The 23,671-nt window shown below is 40.7% G+C and overlaps 1 protein-coding gene across 1 annotated transcript in view; it reads right to left on the bottom strand.

The window, feature by feature from the left end:
• XKR4 (XK related 4) overlaps positions 1 to 23,671 on the bottom strand; it is a 421,855-nt gene that overhangs the window by 386,849 nt on the left and 11,335 nt on the right. The window lies entirely within an intron of this gene.

Consider the following 23,671-nt stretch of genomic DNA (forward strand, 5'->3'; position numbering starts at 1 on the left):
TCAGTATGTTATTATTTCATAACAATGAATGTATTCTATTCCATATAAAAATAAAATATTCTGTTCCACATATACATATATATCCATTTAATTTCTTGGATTATTTTTTAAAGATTTATTTATTTTTATACCAGAGCTGGGGTAGAGGCCGGAGGTGCAGGAGGATGATAGGATTCACCACAGACAGAGCAGGGAGCAGAACAGGCAGACAACCGAAACACACTGCTGAGGGGAGCAGCGGACGAGGCAGGAGAGGTCTGCCGCGCCATGTGGGATTCTCATTGGCCAGCCGGGATCGAACCTATACTGCAGAGGCTGAGGACATCTCCACAGCACTGCTGGTCAACCCGCTGTGCCACTGGGGAGGCCCAATTTCTTGGATTTTTTATTTTTATATGTATACATATATGCATATATATGTAGATACATGTTTGTGTATATATATACTTGTTTATTATGTCTATCTGTACTGATTCACAATGTAAAATGTGTTTCTTGCTATACGTGTTATAAAAAAAATACAAAAAACTTCCAAAAAACCTGCCACTAACATTCAAATGCCAGTTTCTTCACCTATTAGCTCTGTGCCTTCAATGTTCTCTGTAACTGATATTTTTCACCTGCTAATTAGAGCTTGGGTTGTGAGAATTTCATGAGATAAATCACCCACAGTGCTTAATGTGGTACATTAAGTATACGCTATTTGAACAAAAGAATGAGCTAATTTCACAAAACTTGCTTCATATGGTACAAGAGACTGCCAAGCAGGGTTACAGATATTATTACCACACCTACAAATGAAGAAACTACATACAGCTCAGAGATTATAACGTCTTCCAAGTCATGCATTGTGGGATCCCCAGCCCCCCTTGTTCTTTGGGATATTGTCTTGGTGCCCAGAGTTTCTGCTTGTCAGCTAAGTGTAGGGTCATGCAGGGAGCCTCTCACTAAGGACGAAAGTCCTGGTATGAGGAACATACTGGGATATCAGTATCTGCTTTATTCCACATATGAGAATAAAGATAATATGCTTTGACTGGAGGCCCCCCGGCAGTATTCTCTGGTCACTCCATCCTAGCTTGTATCCCCAATAACTGCTTGCCCATGCATGTACACTCCCTATGTACTTGCCCCATTTTTGTACTAGATAAAAAATAAAGATGAGACTGCGTTTGGATGGGAGCTGCACATTACTTCCCAGGATAGCTCCTCTAGGCCTCTCATTGTTCCATATGGACTTTGAGTAATCTCTCCAATCCCACACAACTCCCAAAGCTGCTGCCCTGCAAGGTGACAGTGCATCTAATAAGTGGCAGTCAAAAAGTAGAAACCAGGTTTTGTGGCATTCCATCATACCCTACTGCACCTGAGCCACCTCTGTAAGAGATGCTGATGAAGGGGGGAAAGGCGTGCTGGGGGGATGAGCAGGGGATGAAGGAATGTGTACATGAGTGAATATAATGTTATCTTGACTGTCTTTATAAGTACTTTCCTTTTTGTCCTTTCATTAGGTTTACAAGAAAGCAGTATTTGTATGGTAATATACACATCTTTTCTTTCCAAATGTTGCTTTCTTTAACTATACAAAGAACGTATCAGCTACTGTCATCTACATAAACTTACACAATACAGAAATATCCAATTAATTTTGAGAGAACGTGGCTGAACTGACATGGCAACTCCAATTTGGAAGAAAATCTTAATATACAATAGATATTAATATATTTTAGCATGTAGGAAGAGTGTATTTTTTTTTTAGTTTATTGATATAAACAGTTATTTTTACTTTCCTTTCAAATTTAGTAAGTAAAGAAATGTATAAATTGGGTCTCCCTGGTGGCACAGGGGTTAAAACACAACCTATGAAGCTCTCCGCAGCCACTGCAGCATGAGTTCAATCCCCGGCCAGGGAGATACCCACATGGCGCAGCACACCTCTTCTGACTTGCCTGCTACTTCCCTCAGCAGTGTATTGCAGTCGATCCGCCTGTTCTGTTCCCCTCTCTGTCTCTGGTGAATCCTCCTGCACCTCTAGCCTACACCCCAGTTCTTGCATGCATAAATAAGTAAATCTTTTTTTAAAAAAAAAGAAATGTATAAATTGATTTAGAGAAAAAAATTATATTTGGGCAGTATACACTTTTTCAAAACATCACAAAAGATGAATTTGAGTCACAGGTCTATGAAGCTATTATAGTCTTTCTCACTTTCTGGGCAATTCATAACTGAAAAGAATCCAACAATATTAACTTTCCTGCATCTCCCAGAATGTCAAAATGTCTCTCATAAATCTTTGTCTCCATTATTTGTGATTAAATATTCAGACAAAATTAAGTACTACATAATTTCCCCTATCCATCTCTTCTTTTTAATTGATGACAGCTACTAAGGGGAGCAAACATCATCCATTATGTATCAAAATACCTAATTCAAGACTTTGACAACTATGGCTAGTTATCCTATGCCCTACAGTGTTATTAATCAGTAATATTCAGCATCAACTACAAGAATCAGTCACCACTTATTCACAGACACGAGATACCTCAACTCAAAATTCCAATTTGCAAGCGACCCTTTCACCTAATCATTATACCAGCCACTGAACTAAACCAAACAGAGGACATATTCATTTTTGATTGAGCCAAATTTGTTGAATTAAATGAAAATTTGAGTGTATGTCTTGGGCAGACACCCATGTCTCATGCATGGAAACTTGTTTATTCAAGCTTCTCTGCAAGATGAAGTGCATGCCAGTTTCCAGCTCTTGGCACAGCAGTTGAAACCAGAGTCATTTAATTTGTTGTACTTTCGCCTCTACATTTACCTTTTATTGTAGATTTTTTAAAAATTATCTTGCACCTATTATCTCCTTTTTCATAAATTTGTGGTTCTTTTCCAAAAATCATTCCCCTTATTATGACTCTGTATTTAGAGAAATGAAAGGGGCAAGGCAGACAAGGCTCTTTTTTGTATGCCAATGAAAAATGCATTTCTTTCTCATCCTGCCCCTGCTTCCCAAGTGTGTCCAAACTTGGTCACATAGTCACTTCTCATCCACAGGCCTACCTCTGCCTGGCCATGTGCAATTATCCACAACCAAACCTGACTGATTGCCTTATGCTTCCAGGTCTTTTGCTTCCAGTCATCTCCAATCTTCACTGGCTCTTCATCATTTCGCACAGAGCTGGGAGCACCAGAGCAGCCCTGTTTGGTAACTGGACACCAGCCTTCTTCCTGGGTCTCAGTCTCTTTCCCATTATTGCAATTCTGTTTTGATAAACACTGATGCATCACGCCCACCTTACACCTGAATTCTGCCATTCTCAAGCTCCTCATAAGGCAGGTAGACTGCCCATGACTAATAGCCTTCTCTGATGTTAATGGCCTGACAACTTGATTTCTTTTTTTCATTTTAAGATTGATTTATTTATGCATACAAGAGCTAGGATACAGGCCACAGATGCTGCGGGGGGGGGGGGGGCGGGTGAGAGGATTCACCAGAGACAGAGTGGGGAACAGAAAAGGCACTGACCGAAGTACACTGCTGAGGGGAGCAGCAGGTGAGACAAGAGAGGTCTGCTGTGCTATGTGGGTTGCTCCCCGGCTGGCCAGGGAGCAAACTCATGCTGCAGAGGCTGAGGATTGCTTCATAGTGCAGTGCGTAAGCCCTTGCGCCACCAGGGAGGCCCACAACTTGATTTCTGAAAAGTGGTTCTAGAGCACAGATTTATATGTCCAGTACAATTGCATTTGAAAGCTAGCTTTGTCTGTTAATTATAAGATTTCAGATAAATTAACCTCTCTCAATGTCCTTGTAACATAGGCAAATAACATGGCTTTTATCGTAGTGATGATAATGAAAGGAAATCATGCCACAACCGTTGTTTCCTTTGCTTTATCTGCCAGATGAAGTACTCTTCTGGGACAGATACATGGCCATTTTCTCCTTAGAATGACTTTCATGGAACCATGCAAAATGACAAGCATTGACAACACTGTCACTGCAACCAAGACCAGGAAGATATTGGAAAATCTTTACACATATCATTTTGAAAGTACACTAGTAATGCAGTATGAGTTACTTAGTTCAGGTAAATTCAGAGGAGGCTAAAGTGAGATATTAGATGTGGCTTACGTGGTCTAAGCATAGCAAGGATAGAGGACTCTTATCTAGAAGGACAAAGGATCTGAATCTTAAAAGAAATGATGAAGTAAGATGAACATGGAATGATTTCCCATCACACAAATAGAGATGTTCTCTATTTTGTAACAAATAATTGTACAAATGTTTCCACTTTGTTAAAGAAAAGTAGAGACACCTATAGATATGTTTAAATTAAGAAGGATCTGAGAAAAATATTAAAGAGAAAAAATAAAACTTCAGTTTCTTGATGGTTTTATTCTGAGGACCTCCAAATTAAGGCTTCTCAAGTTTAATAAACCTATAAATCACATGGGGAATCCTGTCATAATGCAAATTCTAATCCCAGGCCAAAAGATTTGAGGTGCGGTCCAAGAGCCTACTTAAAAAAAAAAAAAAAAAAAAAAAAAAACCAACAACTTAATTTCTCACATCTTTTTTCATTTTAACTGGTCTCTCCCCTCAGTTGTAGTCCCTCTAGTTCTTCCACCACCATAGCTCCCATAGTCCATCACCATAGTCCTTTATGAAGGGCCTACATTTCTAACAAGCAGGTAAGGCTCAAACTTCGAGTATCAAGGTCATGAGTTGCAACAGTGACAAGACAAAGGTAAGCACAGGTTGCAGGGGGCTGACGTTCACTCCCCTTTACAAGAACACTGGGTGTGTTCACACACACATGCACACATGGAACACTTATGCAGCACAAATGAATGTCTCAAAGATCACCGGGACCTGGTTATCCTGTCACTCATGCCTGTGGGACTGAAGCCTTAGAAACATAGTCCAGGGCGAAACCAGAAGCCATGTTGTAGAGTAAGTGATTATCAGGCTTTTCTTCTCCCACCATTAGCATTAATGATGGACACTTGCAGTCCTGAATGCATGCCTGATGGTCGGCACCTGCAGTGGGGTGTGGGCATGCATAGGTGGATACACCTGGGCAGAGACGGGACTTATAAGGACTGCGCCACGTGGATACCAGCAGCAGAAAATAAAAGAGAAGGGAAGCAAGAGAACGGAACGGGACCAGCAGAAGAGAGATAACAAGATCATGAGAGAACGCAGGAGAGCCCAGAGTGACAATTCCTGGGGTCCGGGAGGCTGGCAGGCACCTCCTGGCCCCTGGCACCCCTGCCTGCCATGTACCTGGTAAAATCCCAATAAAAGCCTGAAAAGCCACCGAGGGCTCTAGGACTCTCCTTTACCTGTCTGCTCAAGTCATAGAGATCCCGTACCATGCCTTCCTGCCGCTACACATGTGCACAGACTTACAAACTGAGCAAGCAGCTTCCAGTCAAAGGGGTGTCTATGATGTAAGTAGAGAGAAACTGTGGGTGGGGAAGGAGCTGACAAGTTGTCCCCTTCCTGCCAGTAACTGTCTTGTGCAGGGCTGCATCCTGCTGTTACCTATGCTCTCAGGTCAGTGTGCTCTCACCTGGTCTCCATCACCACTGATTCCCCAGAGCACTGGCACAGAGCAAGTGTATTCAAAGAATGAAATACTCCACCTCCCACATCACTGACCACAACCTCCTTTCCTTCCTGGTGGCTTTCTGGAATACTGTCAATGAAAGTGTCTCTCAAGGTCATGAGGTCATGGACCACTTCACTTTTTCCAATCAGCTCCCTCCCTTTTTCTGTGTGTTTACTTCAGGATGTTCCACTCCCTTGCAATTGCTCTCAATGTGTGCTTTTCAGCACTTTGTTCTATATCCCAGAGGCCTAACAGAGTGAATTTCATCATTAACTCTTTACAGCCTATATCCACTCTCTCAATATCACCCCAGGTATGACACTGTTGGCAGCCCTCAGTAAACGCCAGCCTTCTCCTTTTCCACCTGAGGAAGACATCTTTTCCCTCTGCTTCTCAGTAACCTTACTTGTGAATTCAAACTTGATCTCATATATCATGGACAATGACATGAAATTTTAAACATTTTGAATTTATTTAAGTCTGTGTAACTAAAACATTCAGGAGTTGTCAAGGGTGGGGTCCCGGGCATGTGCAGGAATGTTCACACACATCCACCTTTAAAGAGCAGAAATAGAACAGAATTGACACAAAATGCCCAAGACTGAAACCTGACCAACTACTATTCAACTAACTTTTCACACAATTTACATGCCTTTGCATCAGTTGGAACTCAACTGTCTTCTAATCTAATATTCTATTTGTGATGGGTCACCAATCAAAACTTGATTAATGGTTAACCCTAATTCACATCTCTAGCCAGAGTGAGAACTATCTTGCTTTTCCTAAGTGGATATAAATCCTACCCCACTCTGCAACAAGATTCTAGGGCTTCTTGAATTTGTGTCTCCCAAAATGTAATCTCTCAAGTAAATATATTTTTCTTCAACCAGGTCTACTTCATTCTCAAATGACTCTCTCTGTCTCTACCCCCCCACCACCAAATTTCCTCTCTTCCAATCCTTCCTAATCATATTCAACCTTTCCCATTTAAAATATAACAACAATGTACAAAAGAGCACAGGAGAAAAAGAAGAAAAACTAAAAGTGCCCTCTACTCCCCTACTTCTGAGTCAGGCCTCCCCCCACAGAAAGCTGGCTTCTGCCCAGCACACTTAGCAAAGCTACTCTTGCCTGAATCACCAATGATCAAGCACCATGTTACAACACCCAAAGAACTTTCAGCAGACAAATAATGGGTAAAGATTCATATAATTGAGGTCAATTTATTTTAGTCAATGAAGAGAACAGTAAAGCTGAAATCTTTCTTTAACCCCACCTCACTTCATAGAGAGGTGCAGAAGGAGGAAAATGAATAAAGCATAAGGCAGTTTTGCCTCCTGACATCAGACTTGCAAGAGTGTTTGAAAGGATAAGAGCAATTTTTTATTGGAATTTGCCCTGAGGGGAGAAGTCCCTTGAGGGATCATTTCTTTATCTTGGAAAATTCTTTCCTTTCCTCAGAATATAAGCTTTCAGAATAGAGTGTGGGAAACCAGCCTTGTAACTAGAGAGAAAAGAAAATGTCCTTTAAAAACTGAGATCCTTGAGTTATCATTCAATTTTTTAAATTCAACAGCTAATCATCCCTCCTTGGGATTGTGCTAAAAAATATTTTTCTAGTTATATGGCTGGTATTTTGATTTTAAAAATTCCTGCATTATGTTGGAATAAAATAGTGTTTGTGGAAGCTTCCAGTTTACTAGGAGTTGTTGAGCCCATCAACCTTGGGAGATGATCCTAGAAACAAAAATTTGGTGTATATTTCCCCTAAATTCCAAACTTTAAACTAACCAGGAACTTGTGTTAACATCCTGAATAACAGTGCTCTTGAATGATTAACACTTAGTGCCACTTGCACCTTGACTACCTGTGCTATTAACTTTTGAGAGTTTTTTTTTTTTTTTCTGTAAGACTTCTCCAGAATCAGAAATCAGAAATCTCTTTGTGACACTAGTCAAACTTAAAGAGCTGAAATGTCAAGGATCATTGTATGTTTTATTGTTAGCCAGGGAAATGCCCCAGGGCTATATAATTAGCTTTTTAATTGTTTTCTATTTGATAAGTTTAAATGAGTTTAAAGTATATAGTTTTCCAAAGCAGCTGGATTGCTATTGCAATGAGCAAGATGCCTCAAAATGAAGTCACTAAATTCCCTCTGCTAAAACTAGTCTCTAAGACTGAGGTTCAGTTTCATCCACAGAACTGGGTGTGCCCTTCTTGGTTCAAGCAAAGTCAAGGCTGGCTAGGTAGCCTGAAACTTCAGTTATGCTCACTGAGGATGCTCACATATAGGCAGGAGAACTGTAACTGGGAAAGGTCCAGGGGAACAGTTTTACACTAAGAACCAGATACATAAGCTTAACTGATGGACATCAATAGGTTTTAATGTTTTTTCTCCGAGGCATTCTAGTTGCCTCATAAGAGTGGTTTAAAAGTAGAGAAATCCTGAGCCTGCCAACCAGTTTTTGTTTCTGCATTCTTCTGTGTTCCCATAGTGCTCCATGTAATTTAGTAACATAGGACTTACATATTACATTGTTATGACTGGTTTTCTAATCTGCTTACCCAACTGGATAAAACATCCCGGAGGCTGAAAAACCACATCCTGTTGATCTTTGGATTCATTTCTTTTTAATAAAAAAAAAAAATCTAAAATTTTTAAAAGAATTGCTGTCAAGACTTCTTGAAAATAGCATTTTAAAGAAGATACATATCATATAAATCAAAGAATGCCTGAATTCTATAATTGTGGCTAATTTTGCAAAGTACTTGATACATTTTATTTACTAAATGAATGAGTAAACATCTAGAAAACAAAGAGACCAAAAGCAAATTTAGCTTTGATTTTTAGTGTTTTTCAGCAAGTAAGTAGCTAGAACTAAAAATCTAACAGATTTTTTTTTTATGAAATTACCCTTGGCCTATTTATTTATATGCATTTATTTTCTCCACCATTCTCCCACCTCCACCCTCTGATTTTTAAAACACAACTTTACTTTTGAAATGTATCTATTGAATCCACTTCAGCTGATTTAAGCAAAGAATTATTATAAGGTATTATAACTTGAGTAATTGCTGGGGTGATCAAAGAACCAGGAACAATGCAGCTGCACAGTCAGTGGCTTACCACATCCTGACACTTTCAGTGACACTGCTGTAGCTCCCACCACCTGCTGCTCAGTATTTAATAACTACAGAACTGGACACTGCAATCCCTCTCACAGTTCTCCAGAAGAAAGAAACATTTTCTAGAACACAGTCATCACCTTAAGTTGCCCCTTGCATCATTCCAAGTCATTAGAGAGGCGGTTTTTGGCAGAACCTGGGATCTCTCATTGCAAAAAAAGGATTAAAGATTTTTTATCTCCCCTCATCCCTCTCGTCTTCCCTCTCCCCTTCTTTTCTTCCTTTCTCCACTTCTCCCTTTCTCTTTCTTTTTTAAAAAGATTTATTTATGCATACAGGAACTGGGGTTTAGGCCAGAGGTGCAGTGGGATTCACCAGAGACAGAGCGGTAAACAGAGCAGGCGGATCTACTGCAATACACTGCTGAGGGGAGCAGTGGGAGAGACAGGAGAGGTCTGCTACACCATGTGGGTAGCTCCCTGGCCGGGGATTGAACTCCTGCTTGCAGTGGCTGTGGATAGCTTCATAGTATGATACTTATCACCTTGCACCACCAGGGAGGCCCTCTCTCTTTTTCTTTAAGCTTTCCAGTTTCTATCACAGAAGACAACACTAAAAGAAAACTATAGTGGGTGTTCACTCAATCTATCATATCTACTACATAAACAAAGAGATAAAAATATCTCAATTTCAGGGGGCCTTCTTGGTGGCAGAGGGTTTGAAGACATAGCTCTGGGCCTCCCCGGTGGCACAGCGGTTGAGTGCTGGGTTGCGAAGCTGCCCACAGCCTCTGCAGCACCAGTTCGATCCCCGGCCACCGGGTGAGGGTCCCACATGGCACACAGACCTCTCGTGCCGCCCGCTGCTCCCCTCAGCAGTGTACTTCGTCAGTCTGTCTGTTCTGCTCCCCACTCTGGCTCTGGTGAATTCTCTCACCCTCCCGCACTTCTGACTGTACCCAGTGCTTGTATAAATAAATAAATAAATAAATAAGTCTTTAAAAAAAATAAAGACATAGTGCTATCAAAATACTGCCAGCCACGAGTTTGATCCCCAGCCTGCCAGGGAGCTGATCCACATGATACAGAAGACCTCTCCAGTCTTACCTGCTGCTCCCCTCAGCAGTGTTTTTCAGTCAGTCTGCCTGTTTTGCTCCCCACTCTGTCTCTGGTGAATCCTCTAACAATCAACAATCCCCCCCAACCTCTGGTCTACACCCCAGCTCTTGGATACATAAATAAATAAATAAATCTTTAAAAAATATCTCAATCTCTATAGGTGAAGACTAGAGGTGGGGTCTGCTTTGTGGGACAGCCCAGCTATGTGGCAATAGAAGTCCTTCCCCTTGCTTCGAAGAAACACAGACAGATTTTACATTTTTTTAAAGATTTATTTATTTATTTATGCAAGAGTCGGGGTACAGGCCAGGTTCGCTGGAGGGTGAGAGGATTCATAAGAGACAGCGAGGAACAGAACAGGCAGACTGATGAAATACACTGCTGAAGGGAGCAGCAGGCGAGACAGGAGAGGTCTGCTCGCCATGTGGGGCTCTCTCCAGCCGGCCGGGATGGAACCAGGGCTGCCGAAGCTGCAGAAATCTTCACAGCGCTGTGTTCAACCGCCTGTGCCACCACGGGAGGCCCCGATTTTACATTTTGAGGAAATGCAGATAGAGCTTGAAAATAATTTCTTTATTTTTAAGTGAAAATGTTTACCATTTTGTGCTGAAATACTACTTTCTGTTAAATATTGATATATGTTTTTCACATTTTTAAAAGGCAATCAGTTATTTCTTTTTACTGATTGATGAGAATTTTACTTAGTAATATGTAATCTGTGTTTCAAATGTTTATTCAGTTTGTCATATATATTTTGACAGTTTGTGGCATGTGTGTATGTGAAAAGATTGCATCATATTAATGTGGTGATGCATATTATTTATAAAATGAAAACCAGAAATTTAACATTGATTATTGGTTGGAAAATAGAATTTTTTATAGCTTTCACTGATATTCTGCAGTTACCTGAAAAAACACCTGTTAAAAGGGAATTCTTTATAGGATATAAGGTAAACTTAGTTCTCCCAAAAACATAATTTTCTGAGAAAATGGCTTCATGTTAAAACCTTCAATTTAAAAGTGAAAAATATCTTCATTCAATTAGCTAAAGCTAGCTAGGTATTGCTGTGAATGGGTGACTTTGGTAAGACCTTATATGCATCTAATGAATTATTGAATATAATTTTTCAAGCAAGTGTATATTTATTATTGAAGAAATTGATGGCAATTGTGTTATATTTAGAAACCTCAATCTAGCTTTCCATTTAAAAATAAGGACATTGAAAATGGTTTGGATGGTGTCTATGAATCAGAGAAGAAAAGAGAGTCAAATTCCCATGTCATACAAATGAGGATACTGAGTGTTGGGGAGGAGAGGCTGAAAGGTGTGATACAATGAAAACGTGAGAATCCATCTCATTTGTCTTATTAGGCCAAAAATAAAAAATAAAACCAAAAACTGAATTTTGGGTCTCCCTGGTGATGCAGTGGGTTGAGCACTGCGCTGTGAAGCTGTCCGCAGCCTCTGCAGCATGAGTTCGACCCCCGCCGGCCAGGGAGAAACCCACATGGCGTGACAGACCTCTCCTGCCTCACCTGCTGCTTCCCTCAGCAGTGTCTTTGGTCCATCTGCCTGTTCTGCTACCTGTTCTCTCTAGTGAATTCTCTCACCCTCCCGTGCCTCTGACCCGTACCCCAGTTCTTGTATAAATAAATAAATCTTTAAAAAAAAACACTGAATTTTGAGGGATTGCTGTAAATAAATGGACTTTATAGTGACATGAAAGCAGGCAAAAACGATGTAACATTGTGATGCTGTATAAACAGAATTACGTAATGTAAAATGTAGGTTTAGGATCTGAGAAAATGGTGCAAACTGTAACTTTGTTCCCTCTTACTCCTTGAGACAAGGTATGAGTAGGACTGCATGGAGCAATAAATCATGACTGTCACCAGGAGGCCTCGGGCATCTTTCTTGTGGGACATAATGTCAGGAGCATATTATGCAAAGACAGAAATGAAGGCATTTCTGGGACTGCTTCTAAGAAAGGCAGAACAACCAACAGGACCAAAGCTTCAACTGTGTAAGGGTCAGGACCATTTTGGGCCGAGGATGGCACTTACACATTTTTCTCTGTGGGGAGTCGTCCTGAGCTGTTCTCAAAGGAAACCAACAGGTGAACTTAGTCTCTGCAGCATCTTTGCAGGCTAGAGTATCTGAGTATGGTGCACAGACTTAGGTCAAAGTCAGTCTTTTTTTTTTTTTTTTTTTAATAGAGGCATGCTTTATTTATTTGTTTGCTGGTCTGTTTGTTTGTTTTGTTTACACATGCACTGGGTACAGTCAGAAGCGCGGGAGGGTGAGAGAATTCACCAGAGCCAGAGCGGGGAGCAGAGCAGGCAGAAGGACCGAAGTACACTGCTGAGGGGAGCAGCGGGCGGCAGGAGAGGTCTGCGCGCCATGTGGGACCCTCCTCCGGTAGCCGGGGAGCAGCCGGGGATCGAACCGGCGTCGCAGAGGCCGCGGGCAGCTTCGCAACCCAGCGCTCAACCGCTGCGCCACCGGGGAGGCCCCAAAGTCAGTCTTGACTGCAGACATCCAGCCTTCCATCCACTAGCCTGATGTCAATTGCAAAACTCAACAAGGAGGGCACTAGGCCTGCTACGCAGGGATGTCCTGCATATCATAGGTGATTTCAAATCCTTGAACTAAATTCATAATTAAAAAGGAACACGCAGAAATTAAGAATTTAACAAAGTCTTTCACTGGAGTGAAACAAAATCCTCTAAAAATTTTCAAATATATATTTCATTCATTTAATCAACAGAAGTGCATTTTTTAAAGATTTTTGTTTAAATATTTTCCAGTACTTTTTTTTTAAGATTTATTTATTTATTTGTTTGTTTATTTATTTGTTTGTTTACACAAGCACTGGGTACAGTCAGAAGCGCAGGAGGGTGAGAGAATTCACCAGAGCCAGAGCAGGGAGCCCAGCAAGCAGAAGGACCAAAGTACACTGCTGAGGGGAGCAGTGGACGGCAGGAGAGGTTTGAGCGCCATGTGGGACCCTCCTCTGGTGGCCAGGGAGCAGCTGGGGAGCGAACCGGCGCTGCAGAGGCTGCGGGCAGCTTCGAAACCCAGCATTCAACTGCTGCGCCACCAGGGAGGCCCCTAAAGATTTTATTTTGGTTTATTTATGCATACAAGAAGTGGGGTGTAGGCCAGAGGTGCAGGGGTAAGAGGATTCTCACTCTACCAGAGAGAGGCTGGGGAGCAGAGTAGGCAGATCTGAAATACACTGCTGAGTGGAGCAGCAGGGGAGACAGGAGAGGTCTGCTGCACCATGTGGGTTAGCTCCCTGTCCAGGGTTGGAACTCATGCCACAGTGGCTGCAGATAGCATTAAAGCGCTGAGACTTTAACCCCCCCTTTGCTACCAGGAAGGCCCAACAGAAGTGTGCCAAATGATAACAGTGTTTCAGACCTCATACTACATGCTGGGAACACCATGTGAACTCATCAAAAGTTTCTGTTCCCATAAAGCAAACATTCCAAAAAGGGTCAGAATTCACAAATAAACCCAATCAGTATGAGGCTGAAGAAATCAATAGGCAATGTAAACCTACCAGTATACTACAAAATAAACAAGAAATATTATTGAAGAAGTATCAGCCAACATGTAAACACTGAGGTATTTTATTTTACCTTAAAAAACTAAAAACGGAAATACTACATGACCAGCAATCCCACGCCTGGGCATATGTCCAAAGAACATTAATGCATTAAAACCATTAATGCAAAAACTCATTCATTCCACACTATTCATAGCAGCATTAGTTACAAAGGCTAGGACAGGGAAGCCTAAATGTCCTTTGGGGGACAAATGGATCAAGAAGAGGTGGTGTCAACGAGATACCATCTCATACCTGTTAGAATGAACCACATCAAAATGACCAGAAAAGAAAAGTGTTGGCCAAAATATGGAGAAAAAGGGAATCCTCATATACTATTGGTGGGGATATGGACTAATCAAGTTCCTATGAAAAACAGTATGGAGGTTTCTTCTTAAAATATCAAAAATAGATCAATCATATGACCCAGAAATTCCATCCCTCAAAATCTACCTAAAGAATATAAAAACACTAATTTGAGGATATATGCACTTTCCTGTTCATTGCAGGCCTTTTAAAATAGTCAGGTTATGGAAACGACCCAAATACCCAAGGATAGAGAAGTGGACTAGAAAAATGTGGCATATATACACAATGGAAGACTACTCAGCTATAAAAAACATATGAACTTTTGCCATTTGCAACAACATGGGTGGGGCTGGAAGGGATTATGCTAAGTGAAATAAGTCAGAAGATATCAGGTAATGTCATCTATATGTGCACTATAAAGGGTCAGCCAACTTGTAAGTGGAAAATAAGGTGTTAGCCAACACCAAACCAATAACAATCCCTAGAAATATGACTGCAGAATTGAGGACAAAAAGGGGAGGGAAGAGGAGAAAACAACAGAGAGAGGAATGGACACACTGGTGGAGGCCCGAGAGTGACTTGGTGGTGAGTGAGGTGGGTGACAAGCATCTGGAGGTGTGATCCTATGTCTTTGGATAACATGCAGTGTTGCAAACCAGTATTACCTCAATAAAAATAAACAACTTTTAAAAAAGAGTACATGGCATGCCCACATTATGGTGTACTATAAAAGTTATTAGAAAATATGAGATGCAGCCATTTTCAACAAAATGGAGGGAATTTGAGAGAATTATGTGAGGCAAGGTAAGTCAGAGTGATAAAAGAGTGATTGATAAATACTGGACATTCATATGGCAGACAATGCAATTATGTAAAATACTTTCAAAAACCAGAAGACATCAGTAAACATGCTGAGGACACTGAGGTTAAGAGAGAGAAGGAGGAAGATAAAGGATGATGGTGGGGGAAACATATAAATAAATGTGATAGAGGAAAAAAACAGAATTAAGGAAATAATTCCACTCAATCTTAGATACCAAAACAATCAAATAAAAGGCGCAGAAACCAATTTTCCACCATTCATTTGTGTACAACTTCCATTCAAGCCCATTAGAGGCAGAGCCCACAGTGAGCAGGAGAGATGGAATTAAGCTGCTGTTATCCCAGGGCAACTGTTTAGTCCTTGGGGGCACTAGGAAGTGCCTGAGAGGCTGTGTTTATGAGTGACCAAGAGAGTGAGCTGAGCACTTTTATTTTCTGGAAAAATATACCTCCTAGGTACATTTTAAAAGAAATAATTACTGAGCAAGTTTATAAATCCATGAAAACCATAACTCTCAAACGTATATTTCATAAAGACAAATTTTACTGCAATAGTTTCGATCACCCATGACAAACCAGAGTGTTGGTTCCAGAAGTCAATGTCTAGCTCTCTAGCAGAACAATTTCATAAAGCTACTTATATATGTACCACTAGAAGAAATATTTGATTATAATTTGTATTTTATCCATTTCTCAATTAGGTAAGAATAATTATGTGGTTTGTACAGTAAAGCACCGATACTAAACAGTAAACCAATGCAAAAGTCGTGTTCCTTTGTATCTTGGATAAGTTCATAGCATCATAACTCTTTCTAGAATAACACCTTATACCTTATACCTTTCCAGAATAACACCTTATACCTTCGTACCTTAAAATGAGGGGCATTTGCCACATGGTAGGAATGCTTTTTATAGGTAGGTCAGAGTCATGGGGACTTTGTACTTTTCCATTCAACTGCCCCACAAACAGGACAGTTACTTTGGAAGACAGTTTGGTGGTTTGTTGCAACAGTAAACATGAGATCCAGCAACTATACTCTCTGGTATTTTACCAAATGAGTTGAAAACGCATATCCACTCAAAACCTGCACACAGGTATTTACAGCAGTTGTCAAAATGTGTAAGAAAACATGATGTCCTTCTGATGAAGGACTAGAAAAAAAAAAAACTGAAAAGGAGGTGTGCCACAAGACCAGAAACCTGGCTCACACAAGGAGGTGGGGATAGAAGAGATTAGCACAGCCATTGACACAGATCCTTAGGCGCAGAGGACACAGTTGCTGAAATTGGCACAGAAACTAGTACCTTAGGCACAGACACCTAGATTACAAAGCATATCCAAGCAGGTATCTGAGGGCACATCCAAAGATAAAGATATGGAGATTGAGCCCATAGTAGAATCTCCTGCTCTTTCAAATTCTACAGTTATCCAAAATTAGCAACCCACTGATGGCTCAGAGGAGTGAGCCCCTCCCAAACAGCAAAAGACTACATCAGTTCAGTGTCTGCACAGGCTTGGAGCAGCAATCCCTCTGCCCACCCTGTGACTTTGCAGGTGCTTCCTTTCATCAACTCTCCTCTGCAGGGCAGCAGCTTCCTGCCGGCGCATGACCTCTACCACCCCAGAGCTTCCCTTCATTGACCTCCCTCAGTGGAGGTTGCTCTCCTCAGGGACACCTGCCTGCAACCATGCAGGCCTCTTAGCAGCTCTTTTTGCCCACTTTTGTCTATGCAAGTGTACTTTACTTTTCTGTCCTTTTTCCTAATTAACCCGCCCTTTAAATATAACTACCGTCTCTGTCTTGTGGAGAAACTCGCCACATGCTGCTGAAACGGAAGCTCTGGTGAAACCTTTCCCAGAGTGAACCCAAGGACCCCGCACTCCAAACCCACAGACTCCAAAAATGACACCACTTCAGTAGATGAATAAATTAATTTTGGTGCAGCTGTTAAAGGGCAAAGCCCAATATAAAACGGGGTTGCCTGACTGTGGGTCCTCACCCACACGCTCAAAGGGGATTTATTAATGCTAAACTTCAGACATACACAAAAGGCTGATAAAAGGTTTATTTACAAGGGAAGGGGAAATGAATAACTCAGGGAGAAAGGAGGGAGATAAGTTCGTAAAGGCATCCTACCCGGTCCGCTGACCTGGAATCCCAATGACCCGCCGAGCTGGCAAAAACCTAGCATGCCTCATGGCCAAGCTGGAGACTCCCGACCACATGGCCAGTTCAATACCCAAACCTGAGAGCCTAATTGCTTAACTCCACCCTCAGGTCCTCACAACCTTCTCTTCGGTGGTCATGGGATTTGTAGTTCCCAGTGTCGTGGGGGTGGAGTCCACAAAGCCTGTATGGAGTTTGCTCAGGACATCCTTTCCCCCTATCACATCCATATGCTGGAATATCACCCAACCCTAAAAAGACATGAGCTACCAAGTCACAAAATCATGGAGAAACCCTAAGTGTTTACTGATAAGTGAAAGAGGCTTATCTGAAAAGGCTAAATACGGTATGATCTCAACTATCCGACTGTATTCGGAAACAGACAAAAGTACAGTTACAGTTACTCTGGTTGCCAGAGGCTAAGGAGGGAATTACAGAAGAATAGTAGAACACAGGGGCTTTTAGGGCCATGAAACTATGCTGTATGGTGGACAATTATCATCATACATTTTTTTTTAAATCCATAGACTTTACAAGACAAAGAGTGAATCCCAATGTAAGCCATGTACTTAATGATAATTTGTTGATATTTGTTGTGTTAGATACATTCTATTGAATGTATCACACTGTCAGGGCGGGACATGGGCACAGTGTAGATTTTCTGATCCAGCAGACCTGGTGAAGGAGGAGTCAGAGTCCTCAGTGGTTTTGCAGTTTTTTACTGGGATTACCAGGTACATGGCAGGCAGGGGTGCTGGGGGGCCAGTAGGCTGGCAGGCCTCCCAGCCCCCAGCAGGTCTTCACTCTGGGCTCTCCAGCCTTCTCTCGGCTTCTGCTTCTCTTGCTTCTTTCTCGGCTTCTCTGCTCTTCCGTTCATTCTGCTGCTTCACTGCTTCTGCTGGCATCCCCGTGACACCACCCTTAAAAAGCATAGTCTTAGCCCAGGTGAATCCCATCTACCTATGCCCACGCCCTGTTCCAGGTGTCCGACATCAGGCATGTATTCAGGACGGCAAGGATCCATCATCTATCCTGATGGTGGGAGGGCAGAAAAGCCTGACATTTTTCCTTACCCTACACACACTAACATGTTAATAGGGGAATGGGAAGGTAGGGCAGAGTATAGGAATTCTGTACTTTTCATTCAATTTCCCCACAAACCTAAAACTGCTTTTAAAAAGTCTATTAATAAAAAATATAAAAATTTTCAAGTTTTAAATATAAAAATTTTCAAGTTGAAATAGAAAAGGTTAGTTTGGTCTCAAAAGTAACTTTTTCTGAAGAATCCTTAGTGAGCCTTTTCTGACAAATATCAAAGGTGGTATGTTGGCCACACCCTAATGCCTGAAGCAGTCCAGTCCATTCCAGCAACACCCTCGCCTAGAGGTCTTTTCCAGTTTACATTCACCTACTTACAAAGAGAACAGATGTACATTTCCTAAATCAAGGAAGGTAAATCCTACTGAAAGCTGGAATAAGATCTACAGAGAAGAGTGGCCGCCCTGTGGTGCAAGGGGTTAAGCACAGCACTGGGAAGCTATTCACAGCCTCTGCAGCAGTTCCATTCCAGGCTGGCCAGGGAGCTACCCACATGGAGCAGCAGACCTCTCTGGTCTTGCCCGCTGCTCCCCTCAGCAGTGTATTTCAGCCAGTCTGCCTGTTCTGCTCCCCACTCTCTCTTGTGAATCCTCTCACCCTCCCACCTCTGGCCTGTACCCCAGTTCTTGTATGCAAAAATAAATAAATCTTAAAATCTGCAGAGAAGGAAATCAAAGAAAGGGAGAATCAGATTTACAACCAAGCTCCTTTTAAACTCAACAAGAAACCCATGAATGAAGAGCAGTCAGTCACCTTTGGCTCAGGGGGGTTAATCAGCAAGCTCCATTACTAGGAATCCCTAATTAACTTCTGTGGGGAAATTTGCTAGCTAACTGGTGTTGGTTGTAAAAGCAAACCCTCCTTCTGACATGCACAATATGTTAATGCACTATTGTAAAAGTTCAGGGTAGTTATTACTGAGTTGTCACAGGCCCATTAATTATCCACTATACTGTATTTAGCTTTACTAGAGTAAATCTTAATTGCCCAGCCTGCATTTACAGAGCATCTTTATTTAACATACTCCCAACTCTGTTTATGTTTATGCTTTTCCCAATAGCTCTTTAAATAGAGTTCTTAACCAGTATTATCAGAATATTTAGCGAAAACCACCCAAGCCCACTTAAGTGCTTTCATTCATTTCCTCATTGTAGCACATGCTAAATACCTGAATATGCTTCAAGGCTGCCCCTCACCCACAATTTCTTTTCCCTGACTCTGAAGAGTACAGGAGATTTACTTCTCCAATATTTCCAGTTTGTGATTCAATCTTTCCTACCACTAAAAGGTAATTGTTTTAAAATTTGTATCTGAACATGTCCCCTGAGCTTCTAATCACCAACAGATCAAATCTGGATTCCTTGGGAAAGGCTATGGTTAGACCCCAAACTCACAACTAATCTGTATATATTCTTTCTCTCCAGCCTTCCATTTCAGACCTTTTCAGAACAAGGCATAAAATACCTTCCTCCCTTCTTTTCTTTCTGCTTGAAATTCTTTTGGGTTGCATGCAAATACTGTTCACACTGGGAAACCTTCTAACAAAGCCCCAATTCCTTGTCCATTCTCCCAAACAATCTATTCCTGCCATTCTTCATGATGCATGACACTTTGAAGTGTAAACAACTTTAAATTAGAGACTCTCTTGCAAGATGGTGAACTCCTTAAACTCAGGGAGTGCATTTCATTAATCTTGGTGTACCCAGAGCTTGCCCACAGTGAATGTTTGATAAATATTTATTAAATGAATAAATGAAGACATTTTCACTCCAGACTAGCTGCATTTAATTAGATCACTTCTGCTCTTTCCAACATATCCTAACCTATATAGCCACACAATCAAGGGCACACCCAGAAGAACATCATGAGAAAAATAACGGAGGTATAGATACATGTTTTCTACTATGTATTATCCATGACAGAGTTTCTAGTAAATTGGAATCCATTTAATGTCATGGACATTGAAAATACATTGGGAAACTACTCAGTCTCTCTGAAAAAAACTGCACTTTGTAAAGATGCTACTGAACTAAAAAGAAAAAGGTTACCATATATTTTCATGGAATGCCACCCCCCAAAAAAATTATAAGTACCAGACCAATCGGTTGGCAACCCTTTTAAGGTAAGTCATATCCACTTTGGAGAGGCATCTTTTAAATAGGCACAGGGGAGTTCTTTTTGATTTTTTAGAAATGAACACCTGGAATTACTTTTACAAAAACTAGCTATATCTGAGTCTGCAAATTTTTAACTATGTGCTTTTGAGAAGGAATTTTCTAGTACTTGCCTATGTTGGACTATTATAGAGTTGGTCTCTGAAATAGGTCTCAGGAGTTGAATTTGAAGGTATGTCACATAGATGTAAAACCTACTGGTTTCAGAGAGAGATGTAATTGACAGGAGGTTTGCCTTGCATGCTTGCAGTTAAATTCATGATTCATGAATTTAACTAGTGGAAGAGAACACTAGTATATGCAAAGCATGACTACATGTAAATAAGGCCATAAAATACAGGTTAATTACATGCTATTCACATAGGTCCAGAGCTTAGTTAGTATATTCTTTAGTGTCATGCACTTCCCATTAGAAATAACATGTATTTTACCAGTAGATATCAAATGAAAGTGACACATCATGGATAAAATTGATCTATAGTCTTTGTGTTTGAAGTTTCCTGTAGAATATCAATCCTGGAAGAGTTTATCAGAAATCTAGCCCAAGTCAGTAACATGTGAATATTGTTTCCCCAGTAATATAATAAGGGTTAATACGCTCTGTTTACATATGAGATTTCAAATAATTATAGAACTGGAGGGACTTAAGAAATTATCTGGTGTACCCTGTGGTTAAGAAGTTTACAGGAAATTAAAGACTCAAATCTGACCTTTCTTCTTCAAGTGTTTCTCTCACTTTTCTCATAGACAGAGGACAATTCAATAATTGGTCTTTACTAAATCCCATTGATGTCATAGTAAAATTGAACTCATTGAAGTTTTCAGCACAGTTGAAAGGTCTGGAAATGTTTCTCCATTTAATCTCTTAGAATAAGCTTGGATTAATATGATGCAGTGGGAAAAGCACGAGATTTGGAATCTGAAGTCACGAGATTTGGAATCTGAAGTCACGAAATGTGAGGGCAGGTATTTGCTGCTGAGTAGCTGTGTGCGCTTGAGCAACTCGCCCACCTTCTCTGAGGTTTAGTCTGTTGTCTTCCAGTGGGAACAATAACAATATCTAAATTGAGAAGACTGGGTGGTTTAGTATGAGTGAATGTGCTTGACAAGTTACAATGGCACTTACAAATTTTAGTTCTTTTTGTTATCCCCAAATACTATTTATTAAACCACCAAGTAAGCACAGCATGTCCTTAGGCCTTAAGCAAAGTGGGAGTAGGGAACACCCTGGGCTTTACTCACATTAGGGGTTTTATAACCTAAAGAGTCAGTTTTACCAGCAGGTAATTTTATTTGCAAAATCCATTAAGTCAACCTGCCTCGTCAGTGAAACCACTCACTGCCGTCTCCCTGGTAACTTCTCATAAATTCTTATCTTAGTATTTTGAAACATTTCACTTCAGATTTCCCTCTTCTCACTCCTCAAGAACATCATCTAGAGCAGCTCTGTACAAAATAAATGTAATGTAAATCACATATGTGGTTGTAATTTTCTGATAGTCACATTTCAAAACATGAAATTAGGTTAAATAATTACTTTCATTTAACCCAATATATCAAATAGTACCAGTTCAACATATAATCCATGTAAAAATTACGATATTAATAATGGTTTTTTTTTTACATCTGCCATCAAAACCACCTGAGTATTTCAAACAACACATCTCACTAGGAAGAACCAATTTCAAATATTCAATAGCCATATGCTACCGGTAGCTGACATATTTGGAAACCACTCAAACCACTCAAATCTAGAGCTTGGTAAGGTGATCACATCTACTGATTGCTAAGCAGACTGAGAAAACTTAACTTAGTAACTCTCCATGGAAACACTTAAGAAGACTAAATTAAAGAATCAAATCCTAGCACAAAGATGGGGGGAGGAAACTTAGCAACAAAGTGACAACACAGCAACACTAGATGTTGCACAAAAGGAAAATTTAAAAATTATTATGTTGAAAAGAAGCATTTCTAGGAAGACCAACATTTTCTATTTTGTTTAATGTGAAATAAGAAAACTGATAATGTATCTATGCAAACACATGTCTAATAAGGCATCATTTTCATTCTTTATCTACAACATAGACACAGACACATTTGGTCCTATTGATGAATGTTACATTTCTCATTTAGGTAAAGCATGAAGTCAGGTTGAACCACCATATTTTGACCATGGTATATTCTGCCTTTTTGGCCTTCTGGCTGAAAAACTTTGAGGAGGTGAATTGCATGGAACAACTTGGTCATCTTTCTGTATTATTTAATAAAATTTTCCAGTTAACTTATAGCCATCTTCTAAATTCTCAGATCTGGAGTGCTAGTTCACTTTTCTTCTATTCTTCCCTTAGTTCCTCTTCTCTCATAGATACAAAGACTCTTTGGTCTATCAGATAAAGGCTGAGGTTGAGAAATGCCAGCAGCCTGACTTCCTATTCCACTACCTTGGACTGCCAGGTGAGGTCTCCTTTGTTGTTCCCCCTCAAGATTGTTACTTTTCAGAAAGTATGAGTAAGAATGACACAATGACCCAACAAAGACACCTTTCTGAGCAAAATCATTAGGTCTTGGTAAGAGCTGCCACACCCACATTTTTATTTTCACTTCTCTTTCCAAATCCTAGCCTCAGTGTCTGGTCACTCTGAACTCAATGTTTTCTTTATTATCTACCTCTGCTGAGAAGGTCTCTCCTTCTCTTACCACCCCTTGTTTGCTCTTGACAACTCCATCCCAAGTAACCAAATGGTGTACGGCTTGAGTGCAGTGTAAAACTGAGCAGTGGGCTGTCAATGTGCTGAATTATTTTCCTAACAATCACTCATGAAAAAAGAAACCATAAAGTAGTGGATTTGCTATGATTTTACAAAAATCTTTACTTTCTTTGCCAATGGAAGATTTCCTATTTTTGCTTCAAGTATTGTCTACAAGGAGGTTCCTTTATGTATATATGCATGCCAATCACTGATGAAATTTCTAAGCAACCAAACCTCACTACTTTATGGATGAGCTGACTTTAGGGACAAATTCAGTTACAATGTCTGGTTCACCATACTTTGCATTAATGTCCAGATCACAGTAGCCTCCTCTGACCACTTCAGCTCAAAGGGATTGTGCTCTTTTCAGTAGCAGAGTTAACTGCCACTCTGCTTCTCAAGCTTTATTGGGTGCAACATAATCCCCTGAGAGTCTTGTCCAAATGTGGTTTATGATTTGGTAGGTCAAGGGTGAGCCTGAGATTCTGCAACTCTGAGAAATTTCTATGAGATGCTGTTGCTACTGATAGCAGATCCCACCTTGGGATCAAGCTTTATGCTCACAGCTCCCTACTCTTTGTATGTCCTCACAGACAGCGTCGGGGAGGGAGTGGTGTAAACATCACTTGTCTTCTTTCTTGGACAGCAGACTTTGAGAGCATGCCATCTTTAATAAGGTTTCCTTACTATGACTTTAAGCAGATATTTGGAGCAACCCTCATTTAAAAGATTATCATTGGGGACTGAATACAATAGAATTTGTCATTTGCAACTCTGCAACTGATTACAGTGACCAAGTAGTGATTTAGTCAATTTGCACATATCAACTATGGCTGAGTGAGAAACTGCTTTCGACCCCAGCTCTTTGCCCTGATCT

The sequence above is a fragment of the Talpa europaea genome (assembly GCF_964194135.1).
Source record: "Talpa europaea genome assembly, chromosome: 3".
In the NCBI taxonomy this organism is placed as follows: domain Eukaryota; kingdom Metazoa; phylum Chordata; class Mammalia; order Eulipotyphla; family Talpidae; genus Talpa; species Talpa europaea.